Source organism: Pipra filicauda, unplaced genomic scaffold (assembly GCF_003945595.2).
Source record: "Pipra filicauda isolate LSUMZ 115617 unplaced genomic scaffold, ASM394559v2 scaffold620_size211148_pilon, whole genome shotgun sequence".
Lineage (NCBI taxonomy): Eukaryota > Metazoa > Chordata > Aves > Passeriformes > Pipridae > Pipra > Pipra filicauda.
The window spans coordinates 175807-191594 of record NW_024104777.1 but is presented as its reverse complement, the minus strand read 5'-3'; the positions used below and the strand labels follow the sequence as shown (position 1 = coordinate 191594).

The 15788-nt window shown below is 36.3% G+C and overlaps 1 long non-coding RNA gene across 1 annotated transcript; it reads right to left on the bottom strand.

The window, feature by feature from the left end:
* Positions 1–7257: 7257 nt before the first annotated feature.
* Positions 7258–8552, bottom strand: LOC113998350. Its single transcript, XR_005566107.1, has 2 exons — positions 8069–8552; positions 7258–7620 (listed from the first exon to the last, which is right to left on the bottom strand). It is a non-coding gene; the product is annotated as an uncharacterized LOC113998350 (long non-coding RNA).
* Positions 8553–15788: the final 7236 nt, after the last annotated feature.

Below are 15788 nucleotides of genomic sequence, written 5' to 3'. Positions count from 1 at the left end.
AAAGGAAAGGGATTATAACTACATCTAACTGGTAACGTTTAATTAACTTTTTTGAAGATAATTTTTATGTGAATTACAGTCCATCTGTTCCTCTGCCAGTCAATCTCTTCCAAGGACCTTTTGAATTTAGGGTTAAATCCCAATGTAATTTAACAGAGGTGTCAAGGAAATTACAAGTTTAGTAAAAATTGACATTGTACAGAAGAAATTAGTATCCTCATTGAAAGAGGACACAACATCTGTCTCTGCAAGGCTTGCTGACCATGTACCAACCAATTGGTAAGCACATAGCTTATAAAGAGACAAAGCACATCACAGGAGAATGCTTTGGAGAATCTGGAAAACATATATAATTTCTTTATGAGACAGTCTTAGCTCTTACATAGTTTGGGATATTGCAAATGAGGACATATTGCACAACATTAATTAAGAAAAACAGGTTTCCTTAATTTAATTATTTAAGGAACAGCCTTTTATTTCCTACATTGTATCTGAATTTTTTTTATTTTGGTAGCAGAATATGAAAATGTATGCCATAAATAACCATCACTATTTTCTTCTCATAGTGTTCCATAGATAACAGTTGTTAGTCTTGTCAGAGGAAGGATACTGAGCTACATCAATTTGGTCAGACCAAAGTTTTCTGTGTCCTACTTTTCACTTTTTTCTGAAAGAAGAGGTTAAATCTTTATGTTTCTGTTGTTGTTTCTTCATCAACTTAGCAAAAAACCTGGGAAAACAAACCAAATTTGCTTCCTGACTTGAAAAAACCCCTATACTTATACTTGTTAGCTCTTGTTCTCAACACCTATGCAGAGCAGGAATAGAATAGGAATTTGACCCTTGATACTAAATATATACAATAAAATCAAATTAACAAGTTAAAATGTTTAGAAAGTGAATAGTTCTGGGACATTGGAACTTGATTGTTTATACTGTTAAAATGTTGGAATAATCCCTTGCATGGTTCTGTCTTGGGCCAGCTAACACTCTCCATGCAAATCCTGAGCATGTCTGGAAAATGGTGAGAAAAAGAGAATTAAATAGCATAGACAGGGGCCATTCCATGCCAGCTGTCTTCAGTGCAAGGAACTGATCCCAAACATGTTTAATTTACCACTCTAGTCACAGCCCAAGTGTCCAGTACTAAAAATAAACACATTCACTGAATATTTTAATCATGGAACAACTTTTACTTACTACCTCCAATTACCTTCATGCTACACAGACTCCCATCTCAAATCCAGGCTCACTGTTTTCTAGAAGACACAGAAAGCAATATCAAACAACTTTCTGTTTTCACAGGTGTGCTGCTGAGAATCTAATCCATCAGACCTCTTATTCAGGTAGGTATATAAAGCAAGTAGGAAAGTTACTGCTTCTGGGTAGAAAGGGCTTTAATGTGCTGGTGAGAGCAGCCCTGAGGTGAAAGACGTTAGGGTGTTGGTTGATAAGAAGCCTGATCTGAGCCAGCAATGTATGCTTTCAGTCCAGAAAGCCAACTGAATCCTGGGCTGCACCAAAATGGGTGTGATCAGCAGGTTGAGGGAGGTGATTCTGCCCCTCTACTCTCATTAGACCCCACCTGGAGTACTATACCCCTGAGTATCAGGAAGACATGGACCTATTTGAGGAGGAGAGCTTGAAGATGACTGGGGGATGGACAACCTCCAGTATGAGAACAGGATGGGGTTGTTCTGGTTAGAGAATGAAAGGTTCTGGGGAGCTGCTATAGAAGCCCCCAGTTAAAATCCATGATTCTATGGCACACAACTTTATGTTTCAAAGGTAAAATGTGTATTACTATGCCTCTTTGCAAATAGACCATGTGTATGAGTGAACTGGCTGATAGTTTATCTTAAGAAGTGTTAAAAATAGATAAGCTGGATTTCTTAAAGCTGGGAGCTTCTCATGTCTTTCATAGCTCTCTTTTAATTGCACATAACCATGTTTGTAAATAAGCCTAATTTCAAATGAAGCTTTCGGTTGTTTCAAGTGAAATGTCTAGTAGGCAACGCAAGAAATTGCAGCCTTTCCTATAGGATTTCACTAATGTGACCTATGCCTTCTCTGTTTCTGGACTGTGGCTATTAGAATGTGTTCACCACGATCTGTTTAAAGGGTCAAACAAAAGAGTCAGAGATACCCATGTGGAGTTTAATAGCCTCTACTCTATTAGACTTATTTAGTATTAGGAAGAGTTGATATTGTTAACACCTTCATCTTTTTCATTTTTTTGTCAGTTTTTGCCCTTTCTCTTGGGCAAATGGTTCAGGCTCCATCTCATACCAAACAACTCTCTGTGGACCAGAGGCTTTGCAGTTGTGTTGATTTGCAGGCTAGGTCTCCCTTTTCAGGGAATGGAATGGCAGCTAACAAACTGGTCTGAGAAACAGTTCCTTTCTTTTGCACTGTTCACAGACGTATGTTCACATTCCAGTCCTGCTACAGCATCCACTTATGGGATACAATCATTGCTGTCCTTTGATGACAAAAAATTGTGATTTGTAAAGAATAATCAGTTTTGTTTTCTCTTCAAACTCTATTTTACTGGCTAGTTATTATGGGAAACCAAACCTCGAAAAAGAATTTGTAATCTTCAGAGTAAACTTAATGAAAAGTACTATTCTGTGATTGGAGGGGGTAATGCTGGAGCATAGGTGATCTTGCTGTATAAAACAGCCTGAAAATATTGACCTTTTTTTTCTTCAAAATATTTTATTAAACTAGTTCTGTATCAGCAAATCTTTTTTGTTTTTCTAGGATTGAAGTATTTATTTCAATATGCTGAAGCAAAGCGGTCCATATGATCCCCAGGTGAAACAGACAAATGGAATCCCATGATGTAACCTGTTTAAGTTTCCAACACAACGAGCATCATGCCTTGTGCAAAGATCTGCTAAGGTTTCATCAGCAGTTTTGTGCATGATCTTTAAAATCTAAAACAGAAAGGAAAGTTAATCTCCTGGAAGTAAAAGAAAGGAGCAAAATGAAACTTGAGCAGGCATAAAGGAGATCAACACCAGACAGGGAAAACAGACTGTTCCTTGGTGAAAAAAACAGATAAAAGAAGTTTCTGCAAGCTGGAAGGAACCAGCTGGAGCTGTGTTCCATTAGGATACACATCAAAACGACGTGGATAAAACTTGTCATTTCTTTTAAGGCAGGTCTTGATTAAGTTCATTAAGACCACAATCAGAGTTCAAACCACCAAAGTTTTATTAATAATAGATCTGTAGTGTTTCTTTTGGATTTCTCTGTCAGTTCATACCTTGTTTTGAAGGGCAGGAACAATGTTATTCTCCCTGTTCTAACATTATTAATTGGAGGAAATTCAGGCAAAAATAGAAAACTGTTATGAAATCTGTATTATACTTAGACTGCTCTTAATATCCTTTTGTCAACAGGAACATTCCTATTTACTTCTGTGCAGCCAAACTCAGACGAAAGGTGAATTTACAATAGCTAGAGGTTAAAGACAACCTTTTCAAACTGGAATGTCTAAAGGCAGGCACCAAAGTACCTAACAGAAAGTTACAGCAGTGGCCAGCATTACTTCGTTGACATTTAAGTTTGAATATTTTCCTCTGCGTGGCTTGTTCAAACTGACACTACTGATCTGAAGCATAGCTGAAACCCCTTGATTTGTTGTCATTTTATAGGAGCTGCATTGTGTCATTACACAGTCAAATTCTGAAAGTTTTTATGTTATTCTAAAAGTCTACACTTTCATCACATCACTGAGAGCACGGCCACTGATGTGAAAGTGAACCAAGTAACTCTACTGCACCAGTAATAGGAGGCAAGAATTAGGATTGATGCTTCATTTTAATTATAGTTAGGTGTAAACAAAAATACAATCTCTGAGTTAAATTTACAGAAGGAATTGATTAGCAACTGACAATGGAAAGTGTTCATCCTCTATTCTATGGATACTCCTAACCAAATGTCAATTATAATTGATTGCCTAGGCAGTGTATTCCACTGGTGTTAAAACAGGATGAGCTACTTCTTTTTTGCCTAAAGCTAAGAATCCTGACATTCCGACAATCCTTTATATAACTTCTCAAAAGAAAATCTGTAAGGTTTTACATTTGACAAGTATTTTGTATTCTTGCTTTCTTAGTAACATATGTTTTCATCAGTCTTAAAATGAACTATTTATCTGAAATGCACTGTTCATTAGGAAACTGTTATAGATTTATTGTGTTACAGAATGAAGACCACTATCCCTAATGTAGTTGTGGTTACCTGGAAGAAAATTCAGTCTCTAAAACTCAAAAAAAAGGAAGGGGAAAATCCATTTTCTTTGGTAATACATTTACAATCAATTTTAGAGATATCATTTCTATACAAAGTAATATGGAGCGTTTTTCTAATTTTTATTAATAGGGAATATGGTGTCAACATAATTATCAGGTAGATTATGGGCGTTATATCCTCAAACCTTCCCTTAACATTGTTTTCATATTCTTTTCTGATTTGTCATATCAGCAAAATTAGACTTTGTACTCTAAAGAATAATTTAAATTATTGCTCTCAATGATCTTGGAGGTCTTTTCTAGCCTTAACAATTCTAGGATTCTATGAAATACCCTCAATGCCAGAAAATTACTTTTCCATTATACAATAGAAATTAGTGAAAAATTAGCGCATATATATATATATATATATATATATACTTTTGAACCATTAAATTTTGAGGTTCTCTTGTAGTCTGCCTGGTATTTTTACATGACAGGACAGCAGCTAGTATATCCCAAAACACCACAATCTCTAAGAAAAACATTAATTAAATTATTTTGCAAGCCACATTTTTACATTAATTAGATTCTGAGCACATTGTGATTATTGTTTATCCATTTTCTTTCAGAAATAACTTTTGATTTCTTTGTAATAATTTTAAAAATACATTAGTGCTTTTCAGATGTTATAATTTGGCATAGCTTTATTAATTCAAATTGATTTACACCTGATTTACACTTTCTGAAAACCCAGTCCACTTCCATTGCAGCTGTAGTCACTGATAAGTATGCATTCACTCTCCACAGATGAGGAAAGTAAGAGACCACACAAACTCAGGTTTTTTTATATTCGGTATGTTACAGGGAGGCAGAAACAGAGAGGAAGAGGATGTTTCTTATATTTAATTGAAAGGAAAATCAAAGTAAAAACTGCCAATACAGTAAAGAGTTAATGAACATATGCTGTTCATAGTTGCTATAAAGGTCAGTTCATTTATTTGCACTGAGTTTAACTGGACTATAATGGAAAGTAATGGGAAAGTTTTGAAATCCCTTGTGAATAATAATTTTTTTTCCCATCTGAAGTGTTGTAAATCTGTTTAGTTCCTCTCCTAATATATGATATGTTTTACAAAATAATAACCAATACTCAGTAATTGGTTTCCATTTATTAAAAATGGACGTGTATAAAATCCCATGTGAATTACATGTTAAAGGAAAATTGTCTTTCATTTTAATCATCTCAGACATTAACTATTGTAAAATACCAGCCTGAGGCAGACATGAAAACAAGTAATGAAGTCTTAGGCCCACTGAATTCAAAGCCTCAACTTTACACCAAAATGGAACATCCATTTTCCATCTGAATTGAGGCACTACAGAAGTTCCAGGCTAAGAATTTCACTATACTAGAAACTGAAGAAATTAGCAACTTTTGTGTAAGTACTATAGATGAATGAAACTTCTTGAATCTGAACTCTATTACTCTTTGCAAATATGGGTTGTGTGCTAAGAAGAAAACCTAAATCACTCATCTATAAAGTGTGCCCACACACAAACACTCATATGCACAACTGTGAGCACATACATTCACAATTACATTACGTGAAGTGCTCTCACCCCCCAAGTTTCTTTAATTTAGAACCACATCACCTGCCTTAATTTGTTCATAGTGTTTTTGCTGACTGATTTTGATAAAAGACACAATTTCTGCAAATTCTTTTACTTACTAGCCTCTAGACCTTTAAAATTAATTTACATATGCCTGAAATATTCATTGAGTCTATTTTAGGTAATAATATATTTATCTTCTCTTATGATATAATAATAGCAAAATAATTCAGTGTGACATACTACCTAGTTTTACTCTGCCGTGGTCACATACTTAATAGTCTGAAATATAAAAAGTTCATTCTGTATTCTCTTGTGATTATTAATTTAAATCTTCATTAAAAGAATTATTTAATCCCATTATGATAGTCTTTTATTTGTTGCTCCTTAGAAACATTGAAGTACAGATTTCTGCTAAAATTTTAGTATTCTTTTACTCAACTTTCAAAGAATCCTAGAATGGTTTTAGTTGGTACAGACCCTAAAGATCATCTGGTTCCAACCCCTCTGCCATAGGCCTTCCACTAGACCAGGTTGCTCAGGGGTCCATCCAGCCTGGCCTTGAACACTTCCAGGGATGAGGGAATCCATAGCTTCTCTGGGACATCTCTTCCAGTGACTCGCTGCCCTCACAGTAAAGAATTTCTTTCTAATATCTAACCTGTATCTTCCCTTTTTCAGTTCTAGGCCATTACGACTTGTCCTGTCACTCATTTATTCCCAAAAACATGGCTCCAGGTGGAATCACATAGGTGTACACATACCACACGCAGCAGTAGTTGTTATAGATGTACAGAAGCAAGAACTGCCATAACTTGTGTCTGTAGCCAACAGAGAGACCTGGATGTACTCTCCTTACTGGAAACCTGCTGTCTGTGCACTAGGCTGCCTTTTGTCAGGCCTTATTATGCTTCAGCAGTGCACAGTCTTTTCATGTCATACAAATATGAATAATTGAAACAAATGTGATTATTCTTTCTTTCTTTCTTGCACAGTGTATATAATGACTTATTAATGATTTTTTTGTTATAAAAATACAATTTAGGCTGAACTATTTCTTGTTGAGACAACTGTTAGAGGCTGGCTCAGGGTGACTGATGTACAAAGCAGATGTATGATATTCAAGATTTTGAACATCTTGTTGAAAGATAGTGTGAAATAGGCACAACAATAACACTGAGGACAGGAAGAGAACCAGTACAGCTAATATGTCAACTACTTCCACAGTAGTAGTTGATGCAGCCACAAATCTGATGGAGGCAAAAAAAGTGCCACACTACACTTCTCTGTCAGCATTGATACAGAGCTCACCAAACAATATTAATCGGGGAGACTGAGCATCTCATAAAAGGTACTTCTGAGATTAACGTTTTTCCAACCAGACATTTCAGATTGCTCACAATTTGCAGATTTTTGGTATTTTTATTATTCTTTAAATGAAAAGAACCACAGCAACAGTTTTGGGGAGAAAAGTTGACATTAATAAAAATTCAGTGCATGGAAAAAGCACTGAAGAATAAATAACTTAAAGAAAACATGGGTAACATTTGAAAGAAGGTGACTGCTTCATAGCGACGTAATTCTGTAGCTAGGACACAGGAGCAGATCTCCAGTTCTGCCTCCGACCTTCAGGCAATTCATATGCCTCTATTTTGTCTGTCACTCGATACCAATCTTCTCTTTGAAAAAGACATTGGTTTTACGGAGCATACTTGCACTGTGCTGACCACAGTCTAGCTATGAGTTCAGCCCAGGCCTCTGACTGCTGCATAAATAATAATAATAGGACCACATTAATAATTTGGAATATAGCTTCATCATTTGAGAACTTTGGAGGTCCTTTTAGAAGACATAACACAGATTTATACTGACTAATACCTACAATACTCTATTATAAATTGCAAACTTGATTAAGAAATTATTGTGCGCAGTTCTGTCCTCTGATGTTAGTACAAGCAATTGGAAATTTTTCTTCAGGCATTAAAATCAATGAATCAACAAATAGTAATGTGACAGGCTTTATTCCTTATGTTTCAAATTAAATTCAAATTGCTTTAGATTTTTTTTAATATCATAAATGCAATCTTAATATGATATTGCTTGCAATATGGCCAAGCTAATGCCTGAGGAGAAATCTCTTTCTTTAAAAGCTCATTTTCCTTAGAGAGCTCAATTTTTCATGTTTAACATTAAATTTACTTGAGCTTTTGTACCATTTTTTCCTGTTGTTAAACCAATCGACATTAATCTGTATAACCAGTTGCGAGATCCTGGATCCGAATCTCACTGAATTATGGATGTGGGTCGGAACCAACTCACAGTGAGTGTCTGAGTGCGTGTGGGGAAGGGCTGGGCCTGGACCTGCAGGAACATGGCAGGGCCTGCACATCAGGCCTGTGCTGAGGGCACAGGGCAGAGCTGAAGGCGAGGCTGTCAGAGGCTGAAATGTTTAATGATTTATGCATTCTAGGAGACTTTTGCAGGCTTTTGACTTGCATTTCGGATGGACAGTTGGGCCCATCCCTCCCTCCAGTAAAGAGCCAAGTTTGCAGACTTTTGACTTGCATTATACCTCTGATGAACAATTGTTAAAATAAACCCTACCTATGTATGTTTTCAGACACCGATTATTCAGTGTCGTTTCACTCTAATCCACCCCAAGGGAATTATTGATAAGAACTTGGGTTACTCCTCTCCCCTTTTTCTGGGGTGGGTCGTAACAAAGGCCTGCAGCCCACGCAGAGCACAGGGCAGAGCTGCAGGCCCTGCAGCCGGGCTGTCAGTCCAGGCAGAGCTGCCTGGTAGCCCGACCACACCATGACCCCTGGAGCCTGTGACTGCTACAGCACAACTCACTCTGGCCTGGAAGGCAAGGACAGGATATCCTGCCTGGGAGGGAAAACTGAACTCTATAGAGTATACATGAGGCTCCATGCGGCTTCCCTCTTGTCTCCTCTGTCTCTTCTCCCTCTCCAGCTGGCACCATGTGAATCCTAGAATCTTGTCGGTAACCACTTTTTTCCTTCTCTCTCCTTCTCTCTTTCTTCTCTCTTTCTTTACCCCTTTTAATCTGTTTTTTTTTCTCTTACTCCTTCTCTTGTGGTAACTTAAAACCAATGAACTGTGTTCTACTAAAGCTGGTATATGGATTGTTTTTAGTGGGCGTTTCCTGTGGAATATGTCTTTGTGCTGAATGTTTTTAGTGAAATGCTTTTTTTGTGGTTGTATTTTACTCCTGTAAAAACCTTTTGCCAGAATATCCTATTTTTCTCGCTAAATTAAAAAGAATTTCTCTTAGAGAAGAGTGTGTGACTCTTTCTCTGGACACTAATTAGAGCTTATAATGAACCAAAAGGTTTTTAAAAGTCTTAAATAAAAATGTAAACCACTCTGGGCAGTTTATAGCTTAATCCAGAGCACGACACCAGTTCCCTGAATAACTGCAATATCTAAGTTCTAATAGGGAATTTTTTAGTATATTGAGAATCCTTAACCAATTCTAGTTGGAAAGTGAAATGGTTAAGTAATGCCACTGACCAGTGATGTAGATAAATCAATGATTTATTGTAATTTCACCCAGACTTCTGTACCTCTGAGTCTTTGTAGAAAAATGCACATCTTCAGCTTCAACCTACTATCCCTTGAAGTTTTTTAAGAACATTCTGGAGAATATTTATTTCCTCCTTTCTTATTTTTTAAACTTCTTATCTAAAAGAATCAGAGTTTTCCCATAACTTCTATCTGGCATAAAACTCAAACACTGTTTTTCTAGGTACATCTACGTTTATATTGTCATTCATCATGGCAGAGATATGTGAAAATAGCTCCATATTTCATTTTGTTGTATCTGTGCAGTAGTAATGGGAACATCTTTGACTCAATTCCCTAGTTTAATGGAATTGTGGCTACCCTCTATCTCAAGGTTTCAAAACTCACTTCATGCTCACAATAACTCTCAGACTTGATGATGCCAGCCACTTTTTATTGCTCTATTCAGAATAAAATATAACTATAAATGCTAGACTTTTAATGCTGTGCATATCACCTGTAGTCTGGTAATTTGGGCACTGGAGCTCTTTGTCATCTTTATACATTTGAGATGCTCCTGTGTTGAAACATCAAGGGAAATCTGTATTTTTAAGGCAAGTAATTTACTTAGAAGTATATGAATTGCATATTGGGATTTAATAGTAATTTAGAAAGTATCAGAGTAATAAGATTAAAATAGGACTGCATGTGAAAAAACAGACTAGAAAAGAAATTATCCAGGGTTAAAAATAGAAGGTTTTTTTATGAGGCAAGAAGACAAAAAAGCTGCTAAATTTGCTACAATTAGAAAACTGGTAAATGTTCTTAAAAATGCCATATGAAAACTCTGGGAGCATGCAATAATTTTTAAACATTGTTAAGCTGGTTTTGGTCCTGTGCTTTGAAAGGACACCACCAACTTTAAAAGTATGACTTATTTGATTTTTTTCATGCTGCATCAATATTTCCTGGAATAAAGATAATGTTGCTTATCTATCCATCTGCAATCTGTACTGAGTCCCTTTATTGAAGAGGCTTTATCCTTCTGTGGGGAGATCAGCAGATACCTCTAGGGTAACACTTTCAGAATTTATCATTGATTAACTGTGCAACCAGCAGGGAAGCTTGTAAAACAGAAAGGTAGTGTAAAATTTCTTAAGCTGAAAGAATCCACTTGCTGTAAAGGTCTTGTTTCCAGGTCATCTGAAATACTCGACAAATTACAAGTTGTCAGTATCACCTGGTACTTGATCATCCCGTGTACTTTTCCGCAGGCTTTAAGTGGACATCTCTTATATAGAGAGGTTCCTAAATTACCTGAAACCTAATCAGAAATCCATCTGGTACAAACTCACAATAAGTTGCTAGGTGTGATTCACAAAAATCCCATTATGTGTTTTCCGAAGCACATTATTAGTACCTTTCTTGCATGCTTTCAGAGGTGAGACATAGCTTGCTTTTATGCCAAAGCATTGGGCCAACCCCATTATGCTAATAGTGATGCTGCTTAGATGACCCAGGAAAATGCACACTGAGTATGTTCTATCACCTGGCTGCGCACTGAAGAAGGGAAATGGGAAAAGACCTCCTCACAAACACCAGACCTTTATAATGGAGACTGACAATGTCTTACTGCATCAGTTGGAATCAAACATATCACCATCATCTGATCATCAAAAGTCTTGTCAGACTCAATTACAATCTAATCAGTAATTATCTAATACTTTACTGGGAAAAAGAATCTAAAAACATTAACACCTACAATAACCACAAGCATGTTTAGCATTCAGATCAGAATGGTTTTGTGAATACTTTTTCATGTAAAACCCTAGCCTCTTGGAAGCCTAACATTCCCTTGAAGCAAAAAGTTTTAATGGACCTGTTGAACAAGATTAAAAAAAAAAAAAGAACACAAACACTAAGAGTGAGCCGTCGGGTTTCAGTCTAGCATGGAGAATGGCTCAGCTGCTCAAATCTTTTTTCTTCTAGTCTCATATGATTTGCTAAGCAAAGAGCAGGAAGAGATATGAACACTTCCATTAAAGTCCTGCAACACTGGGCATATTTTTTTTTCACTGCTTTGCTGACTTTAGGCAGTCCTTCTAATCGCAAACCCTGTAAGAATCATGAATAAATGATCTCTTCTTTCTCCTGCTTGGAAAAAGGAGCTTATGGAAGTCTCAGTGGGTTTTGTATTTAATGATACATTTGGAGAAGCATCATTTGCCTTCTGGTTTGTAAGTCATGCTTTGAAGCTTCTTGTGGCAACAGGTTTCAAAAGGAAAAGCTGAGATTTTTAATAGTTTTTATTCTGAAGGAGCTGGAGAGGTGACCAACCTGCAAGCAGTTTGTAATTAGAAGGCATAAGCTGCTGAGAATTTTCAGTGCTCTACCTCATAATTCCATGTGGTTAATTTTGTATTCCCACTGTACCAGATCACCCAACAAATCTCGTGTTCCTGATTACTTTCCTATTATCTTAGCCAGAGTATGTTAGCAGGGATTTTTCATTTGTTTCTTTTTACTGGGTCTGCAGAGGATCTTGAACATTTAGATAATTACCTTTGATGTATAAATCCTTTCTTTGCCCTATTTGGCTGCATTTCTGATTCTTTTTAAGTTTCTCTGTTATTGTTTGTTCATAATTACATTAATGTGCTAGTGCTATTTTCATTTTAATGTCATTAATTGTCACATGTTTCTCAAAATTAAAATCCGGAACCCACTAAAGAAGTGTTCAGTTGTGCTACAGTCACTGCTGTCTTAGTAACAAGAGAAAAATAAGATTTTTTTCTCCTTTAAATTTTTATTGCCTTATGATGTAAAAGACTGATTAGAGAACAGATTGATAAGAAAGCTTAACAATTCTTCTAAAACTATCCTGAGTGCTCATGTATGACTTTCTGAGACAGGTAAAAATCAGATGGCAGCATGATTTGCACTGTCTTAAAAATTCCCAATTCCACTAGTGGAGGGGTATAGTACTAAAACTATCACCTATGATAGTTGGTTACTGAGGGTCCTCTTCTGCTTTCATGAAAACTTACTTGATTTTCTGAGGATGTGGATAAGCTGGTATAAAACTAAGAGCTACATGTCATTTAGAGATTCAACAACTTTATGTTAAACTTCAACAACTTTAGTCTGTGCAGATGCATTAACATCATGGAAACCTAGACTACTGCTTCCCAAGGTGGGAGAGTGTCAGAAGAGGACAGGGTCACAGCTTACAAACAAACCAACCACTTCTGACAGAATTCAGAGCTGCATACAGAAAGCCTGGGGACCTTTTGCATTTGCATATCTGTGCAAAGCCATCCCACAATATTTCTTGTGCAGAAAGTGTTACAGATAGATTATAATGAGTTGAACTGGTATTCCCTCCCCTCAAGTAGTAATAATAATATTTTTTAAATATTTGATTGGAGGCTATTTTAACTCAGTTGCTTCTATTCCTTGTGAAATCAGGATTGCTGTTTTCTCTCATGTTCCTCTCCCTGCCTTCAAAATATCATATTTCACATGAGCCAGTCATCAGGGAAGCAGGTCTAGCATGCATGCATGCATATTTTTTGATAGCAACAATTCTGGCAGAAGTTATATGTTGAGATGTGCTGCAGTTGTATAGCCAGTTGTGAGACATTTTCACAGCTAGCAAATACATTGATAACTAATTCAGCTTTAAAGGATTTGGATCAGTTCTTCAACTCATGAAAATCAATGCATTTCTATCACAGTGGAAGGAACTATGCCTATTTACCTCCTTGCAGGCCTTAGGTCTCTGTAATAAATTTGACATTTACATTTTAAGCATCATAAATCCACAAAAGTGTCCTTAACTCTGCTAGAATGTTTCAGTATCATGTAGGGGTCACAGGGCTCATGCCCTAAATCAGGAAAACAATTAACCACTAGACTGTTTGAGGTCACCCATGAGCAGGAAAATAATTAGGTCTAGATTCTCATAGATAAAAAAATTAGCTGCCAAAATACACAGATGGAATTTTCAAATAATGCTTAATAAGTTGAGATGCCTAACTCATATTGATTCTTTTGAAAATCTGACCTTTAGAGCTTAATTTTAAGCTTTCCCATTATGGTTTAAGAGGGTGTGAAAACTTAAGTATGTACTTCAATGCGTTTCTTGTAGGAAGACTCTTCCATAGATAAAAACTGAAATACAGGCCAAGAGATGGCAAAGGCAACAATCATCCTGAATCAAGAGGGATTTTGCTGGTGCGTTTTGTGCAGCAGCAGACTGAACAATGTTCCAACTAAGACCAGTTCAGGGGGAACACCTTTTGAATGAATTATTTCAAACACATAGACGTGTGGTTTGTGAAACAAGATGGATTGCTAGTCCTTGATAAAGCTCTGTGCTTCTGTTTAACTCAGTTCCTTTCTTTGTTATGCTTATCTTCTTGTGCTCCTATACCCTGTGACCCCCTGCAGTGGAGCTCCTAAATATCCATGATGACATACAGGAAAAAGGAATTAGAAAGACAGAGTATAAGTTCTCAGAAACTCAGGATAAATTAACTTGGCTATGTGGAGAGAAAGACCTTCGCTGTTTAAGGGACTGTTATCTTGGATTGTTGTGGCCTAGAATAAATTGACATTGCTGCATTGCTCTTCAAATTGACCAGTATGGGGCAAACGATGGATTTTTGCTGGTATAAAAGTTTTGACCTTAAATGTCCACCATGCTCCTCCTAGGTCATCCTGGAGATCAGGTGTTCTATTCTTTCTTGTAATGTTTTTCAGTTCTCATTTTAGAAATCCCACCCAGAAATAATAGTAATTACTATGCAAACACAAAAGAAAAGTTTTATTGATAGTAGGAATATAAATGAGATGCACTGTTTAGCATGTGCTCCCTCTTATGCAAACAGTTACATCTGGAAATTTCTAGTCTCTTTTGCAAAGAAACTAGTCTCTTTTTAATTCTAAATGGTTGTTTTTAACATATGCAAGTTTGAACTCTGACTTTACCTATTCAATCTGCTTTGACTAGTTCTCCTTGCAACCAGCTGAATCTATCTGCATATGGGTATATGAAAGCAGCCATTTAGGGCTTTTGTCACATATATCCTACAATATGACCAACAAAGGGATGTTAACTTGGGAGTTTTCTTATGCAACAGGGACACCATGGGAAAAAAAGTCAGTTACAGCCCCTGGAAAACCTCCTTTTCTAGGATACCTGTAGAGGAAAATGCATGGCAGAAAAAGTGAACGAAGCAGCTGGGAGTTAGGACCAGCTTTTAAAACTAGTTTCTGAGATGAAGTACTGAGAAGAATGATCCCCTAAGCTCCAGACCTCTCCAAGTAGCAGTCTGACTTCCATGGCAATGACATAGAGCAAGTCTGAAGGCTGAGAAGGAATGACCATCTGAAAGGACTGAGGAAACATCAAAAAGAACTCAGAGACTGTTAGGAACATTGTACATAGTTGGTTTTGCATAAATGTTTTGCTGTCTTTGAGAATTTGGACAATATACCATTAATCTCTCAGTCTGGGATTTATAGGAAATTATGTAAGATTGTGGAATGTCTCCATAATTTTCAGTAAAGGAAAAGAAAAAGAAATTAAAATAATTTGGTTAGTGGAATTTTGTGTGTGTATGTTTTTCATTTTTATGGGGTTTTGGTTTTTTGTTTTTCTTTTTTGGGGTTTGTTTCAGCATTTTTTTTAGAAATGGAAAGCATATGAGGTTTCAGTTCTATTTATCTACCTAGATCCAGTTCAAAGGTTCATTGCGTTCACATAAAGACCTCATAGCCTCATAGTAATAAATTATAATTTTATAGTAAACTGAAGGCAGCTAAAGAATAAAAAGTATTTTGCAATTTATTAGTTTAACGTCAGTTTTATGTAATAAGTAAATTTTCTCTCATTTCTATCTCCGGAGGGATGGAAAGTCTATACTTGTACAGAGTGTCTATTATATTTAACAAAGAAAGAAAGAAAAAAAAAGTCACTTTATTCCCAGGAGTTGGCAGTTTACCTGGAACATCTGTAAAGCAACACGCTATTAAGTTTCCAAAAAGATGCATGAGAGACTTAGCTTCTAAATCCTGCCAAAATGGGGCTAATCTTCATTCAAGTTGATCCTTTAAACTACAAACAAGATGGAATCCATACAGTGCACAGTGTGGTTTTGTATTTGATTAGTTTTCTACGTTTGTGGGAAGCATGGAACTTCATATTTTTTGCAAGCCTGCCGAGAAAGTGATTAGGACAATACAGATTTTGCAAATGCAATACTGAAGATGCTAAAACATCTTAGAAGTACATTTGCATCATGTTATTCACATATCTGATCAGTCTGTAAAGAGCGAGGAAGTATTTACTTCTGAAAGAAATATGAAAACAGTAACAAAATGCCATTTTATCTATTTCTG